Raw genomic sequence first — 16,469 nt, 5'->3', positions numbered from 1 at the left:
ACTAATCCTACACTAATCCCATATTCCTAACACATCCCCACCGACCCTATTTTTCCCTCCCACCTACCTAAACCAGGGACAATTTATCATGGCCAATTTACCTACCAACAAGTCTTATGGCTTGTGGGAAGAAACCGGAGCACCTGGAGAAAACCCACACAGACACAGGGAGAACTTGCAAACTCCACCTAGGCAATACCCAGAATTGAACCCGGGTTGCTGGAGCTTTGAGGCTGCGGTGCTAACCACTGCGCCACTGTGCCGCCCATAATGTGTGATCTCACCAAGGCTCTGTCTAATTGCAGTCAAACTTCTTTATTCTTCTAAAAAAACTTCACAATGTTGAACACAACTATTAACTGCCATTCTGCTCTAAGAAGAAGGACCCCAGCTTCACACACCCCAGACCCCTATTCTTTCCACATTAGCTGAATTCCTGCATCTCTGATACATTCTAGTAAATCTCCTCTGCACCCTCTCTAAGGCCTTGACATTCCTGCTAAAGTGTGGAGCATGGAATTAGACACAACGCTCTAACTGAGGCCTTTAACCAGTGAGATTTATAAAGGTCCAGCGTAAATTCCTTGTCTGTGTCCCGGACTCCCATTTCTGGTTTCTGACTCAATGTCGGCTCTGAGCTGTTGAAACTGCCTGAATAAATATTTCCACCCAACAAAGCGCTCGGAATATGAGAAGGGACAAAGTGAGTGACCAAGTACATCAACTCCAAGGAAAACTCCACCATGTAGTGAAAACACTCGAAACACAACGGCTCTTTTCAGAGCCACCCACAATCTCTCTGAAAAAAACTGCACCAACATCTCTCTAGAATTGGTTTATTTCATTGGTTTTAATGCTCAGTAACTCTCTGGAACTTTCTCACTGTCTTTGTGTTTTCTGTTTCAATCTGGTATGGAGATTCTGGGAAGATGAGTTTCACTGCCTGGGAGGATCTTTGTGGTTTTCCTGCAGAAACACAAAACAAAGTATCTTTTCAGAGTCACACACCGCCTCATAGGGACAGCAGTGACCTGGGAACGGGAGCTGGGGTGTGTTTTATGCCGGAAATATCAGTTAATGATTTATGTTGTGCTCTCGTTATATTCCAATCTCTGAATTGAGCCTTTCCACCACACCAGGGTTATGGGGAGAGTTTTCATCGTTTCTTTACCAAACGTACAGACGATGTTATAAAGTTACTGATTTATCCAGATGGCGGATTCTCCCCTCACAGTGAAAAGTAACATCACACCTTCACATCTGCCCATTGTTTTATAATTGAATAATTAGTCAAATGGAATTATTTGTGATGTTATTTGCCCCGAGACGGTGTTTCCTGCAGTGAAACTGATCAGTTTCAGCTCAGTCATTCAGGGACCTGGAATTCCTGCAGTTTGAGCCCGCTGTCACCCCAGCCCACTTCTGATTGGTCACCCTCTTCTCATAAAGTCAGTGACAGCACATGAGGAGGCCATTCGCCCCATTAAATCCATGTCGGGTTTCCAATCTGTTCAGTCCCCGACTCAATCCCCAAATCCCTGCAGGTCAAAATGACCAAGGCAGGACTCGAACCTGCAATCTTCTGATAACATCATAGAATATACAGAAGTCAGACACCTTATCCATTGGGCCACACAGCCATTAGCTTACATGAGTGATTCAATCAGAGAACCTCGAAGCACAAAATGCAAAAAAATCATTGGTTGAACCTGTCAACCTGGCAGAATATTTGAATTTGTGAAAGCCGCCAATTTCACTGTGGAAAAGAAGTGATCGACTGGAAAAGTACATAAAAATCTATTTTCCCGTAGCGGTTTAAATAAACTTTTAAAACACAATTTTGCTTTTACCGACTCAAATTGCTGGTGCTATTTTATGAACAGCTTTATTTTGCCAATTTTTGTCAACTTCTCATCCGTAACTGACAGTAATAGACTCCGTTCAGCAATCTTTCACGCGACAAATAACTCAAATTCGGTGTGGAAGTAATAAATTACAGACTATTGGTAATTCCCCTTCACACAGGCTTCAGGGGGACAGTGAGAAGCCACTGAAATAGTTGCTTCATTCTTTTAAAAGGTTCCCATTCTGTCCTGTTACTGACGTGTTGGAATCAGATTTGTATTTAACAAGTTATTTCTGTGAAAACAAAATCCTCAACAGACCAGCTGGGAATCTAGGAATCACTGTAGTAAAATAAAAGGCTTTTGATTGAGAAGATGGGACCTTCTCACCAGCAGCCGGGTTACATTCCCCTCACATCCTTGCACAGTGAGCTGCTCTTTCCCTCGAGAAATAGACAGCAGCAGTTGGAAGTTCAGTAAAAGGATCGGTTCATTGAGACAAGTTTCTGACTGACAGGTGGTGCTGAATATTAATACAAGAAGGTCCTGGAATGAGAAACAAGTGTCCAGAGTGGGGTCTGAAATCAGGACAGGGAAATGGCCAGCACTGACACAGATCATTTCATTATTACATTGATATCTGACTGTCTATAAGGAGAAGCGAGTTGAACACATGATGGTGAAAGGAATGGAAGATGACGCTGGTTGTTCCAGATGAAGAGGGATAGACAGAGGTGTGGGTACAGCAGACTTCAGACAGTAATCAGCCCTTTTAGATACTGTGGGTGGATCTGAAAAGAGCCTTTGGGATAGGGAAAAAAGCTCTTTGTTTAAAAACCCTCAAAAGGCGACCTTGTAATTGGTCAGCTTACTAATGTTTTAGTTAGTGTAATTTATTAATAATTACTAATTACAAAGTGCTGTTTGGACAGAGTGTGAAGCTGTGAGTTGATGTGTGAGGGACTTCACTGACTCGGGGAAGGAGGTGCTCTTTGGTCTCTCTTTTCTTTTCTGCCTTTTCAGCCTCCATGGTACAGGGGAAGAAGCTGATCGGTGAGTAACTGGTAAATTATTCTACTTATTACACTTATTACACGAGCAATAATGAGTTTGTAAAGCTTAGTAATGGCAGGGCAGCTCGAAAAGTAAAAGTTCGAAATTGGGGGAAGGCAAATTTTACAAAACTGAGAGGTGATTTGGTGGATGTGGACTGGATACAACTACTTGAAGGAAACCCCAAGGATGTTTTCTCAGTCCATTAAGAGCAAGAGGATAACTAAGGAAAGGGTATGACCTATCAGAGATGTACAAGGGAACTTCTGTGTGGATCCAGAAGATGTGGGCTGGGTTCTGAATGAGTTTTTTGTCTCTGCCTTCACAAAGGAGAGGGATGATGCAGACATTGTAGTAAAAGAAGAGGAGTGTGAAATATTAGATACAATAAGCATAATGAGAGTGGAAGTACTAGAGGGTCTGACATCCTTGAAAATGAATAAATCACCAGGGCCAGATGGTTTGCATCTGAGGTTGTTAAAGGAAGCCAGGGAGGAAATAGTGGATGCGCTGAGGATCATCTTCAAATCCTCACTGGATATGGGGGAGGTGCCGGAGGATTGGAGGTCTGCGAACGTTGTACTATTATTTTAAAAGGATGTGAGGGATAGGCCAAATAGTTATAGACCGGTCAGTCTGACCTCGGTGGTGGGTAAATTATTAGAATCAATTCTGAGGGACAGGATAAACTACCACTTAGAAAGACATGGATTAATCAGGGATAGTCAGCATGGATTTGTTAAGGGAAGGTCATGTCTGACTAATTTGATTGAGTTTATTGAGGAAGTAACAAGGAGCATTGATCAGGATCGTGCGGTGGATGTAGTTTACATGGATTTTAGTAAGGCATTTGATAAGGTCCCACATGGCAGACTGGTCAGTAAAATGAAAGCCCATGGGATACAGGGGAATGTGGCAGGTTGGATCCAAAATTGATTCAGTGGCAGGAAACAAAGGATAGTAGTCAACGATGTTTTTGCGAATGGAAAGCAGTTTTTAGTGGCATTCCACAGGGCTCAGTGTTGGGTCCCTTGCTGTTTGTGGTATATTTTAATTATTTGGAATTAAATGTGGGAGGTATGATTGGGAAATTTGCTGATGACACAAAAATTGGCCGTGTAATTGATGGTGAGGAGGATAGCTGTCGACTTAAGAATGATATGAATGGATTAATTGAGTGGGCGGAAAAGTGGCAAATGGAATTCAATCTGGAGAAGTGTGAGGTAATGCATTTTGGGAGGGCAAACAAAGTAAGGGAATACACAATAAACGGGAAGATATTGAGAGGGGTAGACGAAGTGAGAGACTTTGGAGTGCATGTCCACAGGTCCCTGAAAGTGACAGGATAGGTAGATAGAGTGGTGAAGAAGGCATATGGAATGCTTTCCTTTCTTGGTCGACAAAAGCAGGGATGTAATGCGAGAACTGTTTAAAACGGTGGTTTGGCCACAGCTGGAGTATTGCGTACAGTTCTGGTCATCACATCACAGAAAGGACATAATTGCTGTGCAGAGAGTACAGAGGAGATTTACAAGAATGATACTGTGGGTGGCTCTGAAAAGAACCTTTGGGTATTTGATAAAATCCTGGCAGATTGACTTGGTTTTGGTGCCCGGAGCGCTGGTTTTCTTGGGCAGCACCATGGCCTAGATATTAGGCAGCACCCAGCCATGAGTGATGGTCACCCCTCCCAACAGCTTGGTGAGCTCCTTGTCATTCTGGACAGCCAGCTGTAGGTGTCTGAGGATGTTGCGGGTCTTCTTGTTGTCCTGGGCTGCGTTACTGGACAACTCGAGGATTTCAGCGGTCAGATACTCGAGCACAGCAGCCAGATAGACCGGGGCTCCGGCACCCACATGCTCAGCATAGTTGCCCTTTCTCAGGAGCCTGTGTACACGGCCCACCGGGAACTGCAGTCCAGCCCGGGAGGAGGGAGACTTGGCCTTGGACCGAGCTTTCCCGCCGGTCTTTCCTCTTCCAGACTTTTCTTTTCCAAAAATATACTTGAGGACATTCCGTGCAGACCACTGCCTGATGGATTAGTGGTCAAAGGTGTTTTTCCACACAAACATTTCCACGAACGCACAGTCCAACTGGATGGAGCGTTCCGTGACACTATGACCAGATCCATCCTTCGCAACACCGGGGTCATATTGAACCTCAGCACGTAGTGACACTTGGTGTTTGCATACTGGGGCTCTACGCACAGATTGATGCAGCCACATACTAAGGCGGCCATCAGGTTGAGGGCGACGTTGAGTACATTTTTTCGCCTTTAACCAGAGGTTTGAACATCGTGTCCCTCTGGACCCTGTCCATTTTGCATCTTCAGATAAAGCGGGAAATGGCTCGGGTGACCGCCACAGCGCAGGAGTGGGGTATGGGCCAGACCTGTGCCACTCACAGCAACAACGTGAGCACCTTGCACCTGATGACCAGGTTCTTACCCGTAATAGAGAGAGAACGCTGCTCCCACATTTTTTTTTAATTTCCAAAATATACTTTATTTATAAAAATCTGTAAAAATTACATTGCCAAACAGTTTCCAAACAGCACCAAAAAATACAAACATTGCAAGGGGGATCAGTTTCCTTCAATACTGTCATGAGTTTCTTCCCAACCCTTGTTACATTTGTGATTTTGTCCAGTGTTTATTTGCGCAGTGTCTCACTGTCTTTTGCACAACCGCCTTGGCTAATTTCAAGTCATATAATGTTCTGGCTGCTGGTTTCATGTTGTGCGTCAGGTCGGTTCTGCTTTTTGCTTCAATAACAGATGTCATCTCTGCTGAGTAGGTGGGGAAGAGACAGTTGCCCACCTCCTTCTGGAATGTGTCTTTGCAAAGCAGGTGTGGAAAGAGATGCAGTGGTTTTTGTCGAGGTTCATCCCAAGCAGCTCTGTTAGACAGGGGTCTGTGCTCTGCGGGCTCTGCACACCGAGATAAACATCAACTGCTGCTGGAGGACCATCAATTCGGTGATAGACACTCTTTGGTCTGCCCGAACCTTGCTGGTCTTCCAGCGCAAAAAGTTGTCCACGACCGAGTGTTGCAGACTGGCACATTCCAAGGTCCAGGACTACGTGCTGAGGGACGCACTAAAGCTTGGGGTAGCCGCTGCAAAGGCTCAATGGGGAAAGACCACTGTGTAAGGTCCTCCCGCTATTGTGAACTAAGGAACTGGACCCATGGGAAACCCCTCGGGCTGTATACACCAAATATGGTTTTGCTGTAAAATGTACATGGCAGGTAAAATGGAATGGAAGGGTTGTGAGGCAACTCACTCCTCTATTAAAGAAAACTGATTTCTTTCACACTTTTTGGAATGTCATCGAGTCATGGAGAGATACAGCACTAAAACAGGCCCTTTGGCCCACCGAGTCTGTGCTGACCACCAACCACCCATTTACACTAATCCTACATTAATCCCATATTCCCTACCACATCCCCACCTTCCCTCAATTCTCCTACCACCTACCTACACTCGGGGCAATGTACAATGACCAATTTACCTATCAACCTGCAAGTCTTTGGCTGTGGGAGGAAACCAGAGCACCCGGCGGAAACCCACGCGGTCACAGGGAGAACTTGCAAACTCCACACAGGCAGTACCCAGAACTGAACCCGGGTCGCTGGAGCTGTGAGGCTGCAGTGTTTTTTTCCAGATTCTTATGAATAAAGTATATTTTGGAAAAACAAAATTCTTAATGAAGTAGGCGCAGTCGATGGGTGCACCTCCTTCACTATCTTTCACCGCCACCCTAACGGTGTTACACACCCCCTGGCCTGGAGCTCTGGTGTTGGTTGCAGCCATTTTTACTTGACGTTTTCCTGGGACAAGTACTAAATCCTCAACTGACAGGGAAACCACCACCACGGTATATCTCCAATCCCAAAGGGCGAAATGCCCTAAATACGGTGCTGAAACCACCGTCCACCCCCAAAAAAACACAAAAACAGCACCTGTATTATCAAACGCCACTGATCACGGTCTCTCCCCTGCCAGCTAAGTCCACGCATTGAGGTGGAGAAGTGCGTACTTGGAGCTGCGAAGAAACGAGCACGAGTGTTTATAGCAAAAAATAATTGGGAGCTGAAACACTGTCCAGCAACAGCTAGTAAATTCTATTTTTGATTCATATAATCAGGGGTGAGCGCAAAAGCTGACCCCCAACTATCACAAATTCTGCAGTTGAGTATCCCACATTTGAAGACATCACAGGCATCAGAAAACCCACAGTACAATAGGTTAGCCTCATCCTGGGAGAACTTTTTTCTTTATTTCCAAAATATACTTTATTCATAAAAATCTGTAAAAATTACATTCCCAAACAGTTTAAAACAGCATCAAGTCAAAAAATACAAACAGTGCAAAGGTGATCAGTTTCCTTCTATACAATCATGAGTTGCCTCACAACTCTTCCATTTCATTGTCATTTTACATTTACAGCACACAGAATTTTCCCGATACAGTTCGAGGGGTTTCCCATGGATCCAGCCCCTCAGTTCAGCTTGGTGGGGGGACCTTACACTGTGGCCTTTCCCCATTGAGCCTTTGCTGCGGCTGCCCCAAGCTTAAGTGCACCCCTCAGCACGTAGTCCTGGACCTTGAAACGTGCCAGTCTGCAACATTCCGTCACCGACAACTCTTTGCACTGGAAGAGCAGCAAGTTTCTGGCAAACCAAAAGGCATCTCCCGCTGAATTGATAGTCCTCCAAGCAGTTGATGTTTGTATCAGTGTGCGTCCCTGGGAACAGTCTATAGAGCACAGACTCCTGTGTTATCAAGCTGCTTGGAATAAACCATGACAAAAACCACTGTATTGCTTTGATCTTTTTTTTTATTTCCAAAATATACTTTATTCATAAAAATCTGCAAAAATTACATTGCCAAACAGTTTCAAACAGCACCAAAAAATACAAACATTGCAAGGCAGATCAGTTTCCTTCTATACTATCATGAGTTTCTTCACAACCCTTCCATTTCACTATTGTTATGCCAATTACAGTTTCACATTTACAGCAAAAGAAAATATCAACAAAACAGTTCGAGGAGTTTCCCATGGATCCAACCCCTCAGTTCAGCTTGGTGGGAGGAACCTTACTTTTTTTTTATTTCCAAAATATACTTTATTCATAAAAATCTGTAAAAATTACATTGCCAAACAGTTTCCAAACAGCACCAAAAAATACAAACATTGCAAGGGAGATCAGTTTCCTTCAATACTGTCATGAGTTTCTTCCCAACCCTTCTGTTTCACAATTGTCATGTCAATTACAGTTTTACATTTACAGCAATTGAGAATATTAACGATACCGTTCGAGGGGATTCCCATGGATCCAGCCCCTCAGTCCAGCTTGGTGGGGGAACCTTACACTGTGGTCTTTCCCCATTGAGCCTTTGCTGCGGCTGCCCCAAGCATTAGTGCGTCCCTCAGCACGTAGTCCTGGACCTTGGAATGTGCCAGTCTGCAACATTCGGTGGTGGACAACTCTTTGCACTGGAAGACCAGCAAGTTTCGGGCAGACCAAAGGGCGTCTTTCACCGAATTGATAGTCCTCCAGCAGCAGTTGATGTTTGTCTCGGTGTGCGTCCCTGGGAACAGCCCGTAGAGCACAGACTCCTGTGTTACAGAGCTGCTTGGGATGAACCTTGACAAAAACCACTGCATCTCTTTCCACACCTGCTTTGCAAAGGCACATTCCAGGAGGAGGTGCGCGACCGTCTCTTCCCCACCACAGCCAACGCGGGGGCATTGTGCGGAGGGGCGAGACTTCGGGTGTGCATGAAGGATCTGACGGGGAGGGCCCTTCTCACCATCAGCCAAGCTACGTCTTGGTGCTTGTTTGAAAGTTCTGGTGATGAGGCATTCCGCCAAATGACTTTGACCGTCTGCTCGGGGAACCATCCGACATGATCCACTTTTTCCTTTTCCCATAGGGCCTTGAGGACATTCCGTGCAGACCACTGCCTGATGGATTGGTGGTCAAAAGTGTTTTCCCGCAGAAACTGCTCCACGAAGGATAGGTGGTACGGCACCGCCCAACTGCATGGAGCGTTCCGCGGCAATGTGACCAGGCCCATCCTTCACAACACCGGGGACAGATAGAACCTCAGCACGTAGTGACACTTGGAGTTTGCGTACTGGGGATCTACACACAGCTTGATGCAGCCGCACACGAAGGCAGTCATCAGGATGAGGGCCACGTTGGGTACATTTTTCCCACCCTTGTCCAGAGATTTGAACATCGTGTCCCTCCGGACCCGGTCCATTTCCCTGCTGCTGGAGGACCATCAATTTGGTGATAGACACTCTTTGGTCTGCACGAAATCTGCTGGTCTTGCAGCGCAAAATGTTGTCCACGACCGAGTTTTGCAGACTGGCACATTCCAAGGTCCAGGACTACATGCTGAGGGACGCACTTTTATTAAGGTTGTTAAGATAAAGATTCTTTCTCTTCAAAGGTGATCAGAGGGCGAGAGAGAGACAGAGGGAAATGTCCAGACTCCAGAGAAGAATGCAAAATCTGCTCTGGCTGCAGTCGATGGGAGTCGAGGTCAAGGAGGACTTCCAAGAGGTGAAGAACCAGCAGGCCTCGCTCTTTGCCACGGAGGCCTCCAAGATCATCTTCCGGTCCAGAGTCCTCTCCATTGAGCAGGATGAGACGTGCTCACGTTTCTTCTTCCAAAATGTACACAGAGAGAGCTCTGTTATCAGCAGCTTGAAGGAACAGGATGGCTCAGTAACGTCTTTGCAATCCAACACAGCGGCACAGTGGCGCAGTGGTTAGCACCTCAACCTCACAGCTCCAGTGACCCGGGTTCAATTCTGGAGACTGCCTGTGTGGAGTTTGCAAGTTCTCCCTGTGTCTGCGTGGGTTTTCTCCGGGTGCTCCGGTTTCCTGCCAAAAGACTTGCAGGTTGGTAGATAAATGGGCCATTATAAATTGCCACTAGTATAGGTCGGTGGTAGTGAAATATAGGAAAAGGTGAGGATATGGTAAGAATATGGGATTAGTATAAATGGGTGGTTGATGGTAGGTACAGACTCGGTGGGCCGAAGGGCCTGTTTCATTGCTGTATCTCTAAAAAAATATTAAGGATCAGCAAATGCTTTAATGCTGGGCTGCAAGACGCGAAGCCCACAGACAGCACGGCTTCCCAGTTCTTCCTGTCATCTATCACAGAGGTCTTGGAAGACAGCATGAGGGAGAGACTGGACAAGCCGCTAACTCTGGACGAGCTGACAAAGGCCATCAGGTCCATCGAGACGAGTACATCTCCCGGAAGCGACGGCTTACCGGTTGAGTTGTATTCGGCCCTGTGGGACTGGGTCGGCCCAGACCTGCTGGAAGTATACGACAGTATGCTCCTGGCCAGCAGCATGTCAGAATCCATGAGGAAAGGCATCATCGCCCTCATCTACAAGCGGAAGGGGGTGAGGGCGGAAATCAGAAATTGGCGGCCCATCTCACTGCTTAATGCAGATTACAAGATTCTGTCCAAAGTCATCGCCAGTCGAGTCAAGTCTGCTCTGGAGTTGGTGATTCACCCTGACCAGGCCTGCACTGTACTCAGCAGGAAGCTCTCTGATAGTCTCACACTACTCAGGGATATGGACATCTGCCTCATCAGCTTGGACCAGGAGAAGATTTTTGACGGGATATTGCACACATTCATGATGGACCTGCTCTCCAAAATGGGGTTTGGGGACGGAATCTGCAATTGGTTCAAACTGCTTTGCACAAACATCAGTAGTGCAGTCTCAATCAATGGGTGGGAATCATAAAGTGCCCTGATCCAATCTGGAGTCAGAAAGGGCTGTCCTCTCTCCCCTGTCTTGTCTGATTGCTGTATCGAACCTTTTGCAGAGTCCATTAGGAAGGATGCAGGCATAAGAGGGGTGACAATCCCAGTCCGTGGACGCACTCAGGTAAAAGCCTCCCTGCACATGGCCAATGTTGCTGTCTTCTGCTCGGATCCACCATCCCCTCGCAGACAGTTGAGCATCTGCGACCAGTTCGAACCAAAGCCAACTATGGCAAGAGTGAGGCCATGTTCTTTGGGAACCGGGCCGACCGATCCTTTGTCCCCTTCACCATCAGGTCAGACTACCTGAAGGTGCTGGGGATATGGTTCGGAAGGGCCGGGGCCTGCTCCAAAACCTGGAAGGAGCGAGTGGCCAGGGTGCACAATAAACTGAGTGTGTGCGAGCAGCGATCTCTCTCCATTGTGGGTAAGAAAATGGTCATCAGGTGCGAGGCACTCTCGTTGTTGCTGTACGTGGCGCAGGTCTGGACCATACCCCACTCCTGCACTGTGGCAGTCACCCGAGCCATTTTCCGCTTTATCTGGAGATCTAAAATGGACCAGGGCGGGAGGGACACGATGTTCAAACCTCTGGACAAGGGCGGGAAAAATGTACCCAACGTCGCCCTCATCCTGTTGACCACCTTCGTGTGCAGCTGCACCAAGCTGTGTGTAGAGCCCCAGTACACAAACACCAAGTGTCACTATGTGCTGAGGTTTTATCTGTCCCTGGTGTTGCGAAGGATGGGTCTGGTCACATTGCCGCGGATCGCTTCATCCAGTTGGACTGTGCCGTACCAGCTATCCTTCGTCGGAATGTTTCTGCGGGAAAACACCTTTGACCACCAATCCATCAGGCAGTGGTCTGCACGGAATGTCCTCAAGGCCCTACGGGAAAAGGAGATGGTGGATCCGGTCGGATGGTTCCCCGAGCAGACTGCCAAAGTCATTTGGCAGAATGCTTCATCACCAGAACTTTCAAACAAGCACCAAGATGTAGCTTGGTTGGTGCTAAGAAGAGCCCTTCCTGTCAGATCCTTCCTGCATGCCCGAAGTCTCACCCCCTCCACACGCGGCCCTCGAGGTGGCTGCGATGGGGAAGAGGCAGTTGCCCACCTCCTTCTGGAATGTGTCTTTGCAAAGCAGGTGTGGAAAGAGATGCAGTGGTTTTTGTTGAGGTTCATCCCAAGCAGCTCTGTAACACAGGAGTCTGTGCTCTACGGGCTGTTCCCAGGGATGCACACCGAGATAAACATTAACTGCTGCTGGAGGACCATCAATTTGGTGATAGACACTCTTTGATCTGCCCGAAACCTGCTGGTCTTGCAGCGCAAAGAGTTGGCCACGACCGAGTTTTGCAGACTGGCACATTCCAAGGACCAGGACTACGTGCTGAGGGACGCACTAAAGCTTGGGGTAGCCACTGCAAAGGCTCAATGGTGAAAGACCACTGTGTAAGGTCCCCCCGCCATAGTGAACTGGGCAGCTGGACCCATTGGAAACCCTTGTGCTGTATACACCAGGTATGGGTTTGCTGTAAAATGTCCATGTCAGGTAAAATGGAATGGAAGGGTTGTGAGGCAACTCACTCCTGCATTGAAGAAAACTGATTTCCTTTGCACTTTTTGGAATGTCAACTTGGTGCTGTTTTGAACTGTTGTATAATGCATTTTTTACAGATTTATATGAAGAAAGCATATTTTTAGGAATAAAAACCTGGGGATTCATATGCATAGTTCTTTGAAGGTGGCAGGACACATTGAGAAAGTAGTTAGCAAAGCATATGGGATCTTGGGCTTCATAAATAGAGGTACTGAGTCCAAAAGTAGGGAAGTTATGCTGAACCTGTATAAATTTCTAGTTGGGCCACAACCAGAGAATTGCATCCAGTTCTAGTCAACACACTTTTGGAGGGATGTGAGTGTCCTTGAGAGGGTGGAGGAGATTTAACAGAATGGTTCCAGGCATGAGGGATTTTAGCTGTAAGGTTAGGTTGGAGAAGCTGGGGCTGTTCTCCTTGCAGCAAAGGAGATTGATCGGAGATTTGATCGACATGTAAAAGATTATAATAAATATGACAGGTTTAGATAACTTACAGGGCGATGGGGATAGAGCGGGGGAATGGGACTGAATGGATTGATTTACATGGGCTTGATGGGCAAAATGACTTCCTGTGCTGTAGTGACTCCAGGACTCAATGACTCTCTCTCCTTCTCTCTCTTTCTCTCTCTCTCTCTCTGTCTATCGCTTTACCTCTCTCTGCCTCTCTCTCTCTATCTGTCTTTAGCTGGTCCTCTAACTTTCTATTGCACTCTCTCTCTCTTTTTTGTTTCACTCTCTCTCTCTCCATTACACACATATTTGTCAATCACATGTCAAAGAAGGAAGCGTAATGAAGGAATGTCTGCGCCCTTGAAAATGTTTCCAGCAGAATAGTTAAATGTTTAAAGTTTCTGTAGGGAGTTTGACCTGAGATGGTGAGACACAAGGATGTGAGGTTATTAAAGTCTTCACCAAATGTAATAGGGAATAATTTTCTTCACTCGTGAACCCAAAGGAACAAATATGGCACAAGAATGAGAAAAGTCAGAGGATTGAGAAACATCCAATGGTTCTTCACATATACAAGTCAGCAGACCCACAGAAAAACAGTAGGTTGAGAGTTCAGATCCAGTGATAGACTGGACAAATATCGAGCCAGTGCTTTTTTCTTTATAAACCTGACATCTGTCCACTTGGCTATTGCACCTCGTCTCGATGTATCTGATAATACTGATACTATTTGTATTCCACAGTTGCTTTGAAATCACAGGCAATATAAATGGATTGGGAATGTCAATGGTCAGGAACCATTAATGGATTGGGAAAGTCAATGGACTGGAAAATATCAGTGGATTGGGAAATTCTATAGACTGAGTTATTTCAATGGATTGGGACAGTTCAGTACATTGTGAAACATCAATGGATTAGGAAACAGGAATTAAAGGGACAGATGAAGTTCAACCTGGAAAAGTGTGAAGTGATTCATTTTGGAATGTCGAATTTGAATGCAGAATACAGGCTTAAAGACAGGATGCTTGGTAGTGTGGAGGAACAGAGGGATCTTGGGGTCCATGTCCATAGATCGCTCAAAGTTGCCACCCAAGTTGATAGGGTTGTTAAGAAGGCGTATGGTGTGTTGGCTTTCATTAACAGGGGGATTGTGTTTAAGAGCCGCGAGGTTATGCTGCAGCTCTATAAAGCCCTGGTTAGACCACACTTGGAATATTGTGTTCAGTTCTGGTCGCCTCATTATAGGAAGGATGTGGAAGCTTTAGAGAGGGTGCAGAGGAGATTTACCAGGATGCTGCCTGGACTGGAGTATATGTTTTACGAAGAAAGGTTGAGGGTGCTAGGGCTTTTCTCATTGGAACGAAGAAGGATGAGAGGTGACTTGATAGAGGGGTACAAGATGATGAGAGGCATAGATAGAGTGGATAGCCAGAGACTTTTTCCCAGGGCAGAAAGGGCTATCACCAGGGGGCATAATTTTAAGGTGATGGAGGAAGGTTTCGGGGAGATGTCAGAGGTAGGTTCTTTACACAGAGAGTGGTGGGTGCGTGGAATGCACTGCCAGCGGTGGTAGTAGAAGCAGATACATTAGGGACATTTAAGCGACTCTTGGATAGGTACATGGATGATAGTAGAATGAAGGGTATGTAGGTAGTTTGATCTTCGAGTAGGTTAAAGGTTCGGCACAACATCATGGGCCGATGGGCCTGTACTGTGCTGTACTGTTCTATGTTCTATGTTCCAGATGAAAGGATTGCATTAATCGATGGATTATAATGTGGAGAGGCAGGAGAAAATGATGCCATTTTAAGTAGGGGGCCGGGGGTTAGTAGAAACAGACCAGGGCTATTTTACTCTCTATCTCACTCCTTTCTTCTATCTGGCTCATTATCACATCCTCTCTCTCTCAGAGCGGTGGGAATCGCTGGAACCCACACTTGTTGCTCAGGTTGTTTGGTTCCGGGAAAATACAAGGTCCACATCAGATTGACAGGAAGGATAAATGTGATTCAGAGCCAATCATATTCCTTTTGGTGATGTGTGCTCAGCCTTGTTATATCAGCAAAGGCAGCAGGAAATGCAAATCCTGAAGAGTTTTGATAGAGTAAAGAAGGAGAAAGTGTTGCCAGTGACAGAAAGGTCAGTAACCAGAGGAAACACATTTAAAGTAATCGACAAAAGAATTCGAGTTGTGATGAGGAGATTGTTTTTTCAGCAGTGTGTTGTTCTGGTCTGGAATGCAATCCTGAAAGGTCAGTGGAAGCAGATTCAATGTTAACTCTGAATGGAATTGGATATACACCTGACATGGAAAATAAAACAGGGCAATGGGGGAAAGGACAGGAGTACGGGATGTGGGATTAATAGAATAGATCTGTTAAATATCAAGCAAATGCACAGTATTAAGGTTCTGTGCTTGGACCTCAGTTATTTTCACTCTATCAATGGCAGAGAAGGCTCGAGGAACCATGTGGCTTCTCGTCATGTTCTTCCCAGTGTCCAGGATGAAGTGCAACATGACACTGATTTCCAGATGGCAGACACAAATGCAACGGACATCTTTTCTGGAAACATCACATTTAAAGTGATAAACTAACCATAAGGCACGGACGGGGATTGAACCCGTAATCTTCAGTTTACGAGACTGACGCCTTACCACTTGGCCACCATGCCTTCCCTGAATGGACACCTGAGGCTCCAGAGGAGGATTTGTGATTCTTTTTCAATTTGGTTGAAACAGCATCGAGAAACATGCACAGAAATGAAGAGGGATTGTGGAATGGGGAACAGATCAGCCTCATTTCCATCATCAGCATCATGAAATCTTCATTCAGACATTCCATTCCCATCCTCAGCTTTTCTCACATCTGTACAATAATATGAGTGGACATTGGGTTGTTACTGGGCAGATTATATAAATAGACTATGTGCATCATCACAGGAAGTGCTGTAATATAATCTGTACGGCACCTCATGGAGAGTTGTAGTTGAAACCTTCAATGCAAGATGTGCAGAGTAAACTCAGGTTATTTTAACCGTCAGATTCTTATAAATTCTGTACTAAGCCTTGACAGATATCAGAATATTATATGGGGGCCACAGTAAACCAAAGCGAAGATGGAGAAATCTTTGCCTGTACCTTTGAAAAGGTCACTGGACTGAACCAAGCCGAGGACTGGCCGAGATGGTTCCAAAGGTTTGCAAGGTATCGTACTGCATCGGGTCTCGTGCAGAAGCCAGACATGGAACAGGTCAGTACGCTATTGTCTGCAATGAAGGGAGTGTGCAGGCAACATCCTCATGAAGAACAGAAGGCAACATGTGAAGAAGTTATTAAGGCACTCAACCTATTTTAATTGAGGAAAAAAATGTCATCGTGGAGCCAAAGTTAAAACGCTGCATTTGCTGACAACGCAACCACCAGGTGACGCTGTACTAGCACATGCGCAAATGCAGTCTCTTCCACTGAAACGTCACTGTCTGTGACATTCAGGCAGCTGCCCGGCTGAAAGATGGAGCTCCTCAATTTATCACAGAAAACAACTTCGACCCAAAAATCCCGTCAAAGGTTGCCATCGCCGCCTCCGTCCCACCCCCAACAGTCCCCCGCTCCTTCTTGTGCATTATATAGTACCAAGTCATCTTAATTCACCTGAAGTGAATTACTTTCGGAGCAGTGACTGTCATTTCATAAGCAAATATGGCACATATC

General features: G+C 46.0%; 2 non-coding genes and 1 pseudogene across 2 annotated transcripts; all 3 read right to left on the bottom strand.

Moving 5' to 3' along the window:
- Positions 1-1,551: 1,551 nt before the first annotated feature.
- trnar-ucu (transfer RNA arginine (anticodon UCU)) lies at positions 1,552-1,640 on the bottom strand. Its single transcript is given in 2 exon segments — positions 1,552-1,587; positions 1,604-1,640. It is a non-coding gene; the product is annotated as a tRNA-Arg (tRNA).
- Positions 1,641-7,040: 5,400 nt separating this feature from the next.
- Positions 7,041-7,188, bottom strand: LOC137359700 (U1 spliceosomal RNA; annotated as a pseudogene).
- Positions 7,189-15,358: 8,170 nt separating this feature from the next.
- trnat-cgu (transfer RNA threonine (anticodon CGU)) lies at positions 15,359-15,430 on the bottom strand. The gene has a single exon. It is a non-coding gene; the product is annotated as a tRNA-Thr (tRNA).
- Positions 15,431-16,469: the final 1,039 nt, after the last annotated feature.

This window comes from Heterodontus francisci, unplaced genomic scaffold (genome assembly GCF_036365525.1).
Source record: "Heterodontus francisci isolate sHetFra1 unplaced genomic scaffold, sHetFra1.hap1 HAP1_SCAFFOLD_121, whole genome shotgun sequence".
In the NCBI taxonomy this organism is placed as follows: domain Eukaryota; kingdom Metazoa; phylum Chordata; class Chondrichthyes; order Heterodontiformes; family Heterodontidae; genus Heterodontus; species Heterodontus francisci.
This window is presented reverse-complemented; position numbering and strand designations above follow the sequence as displayed.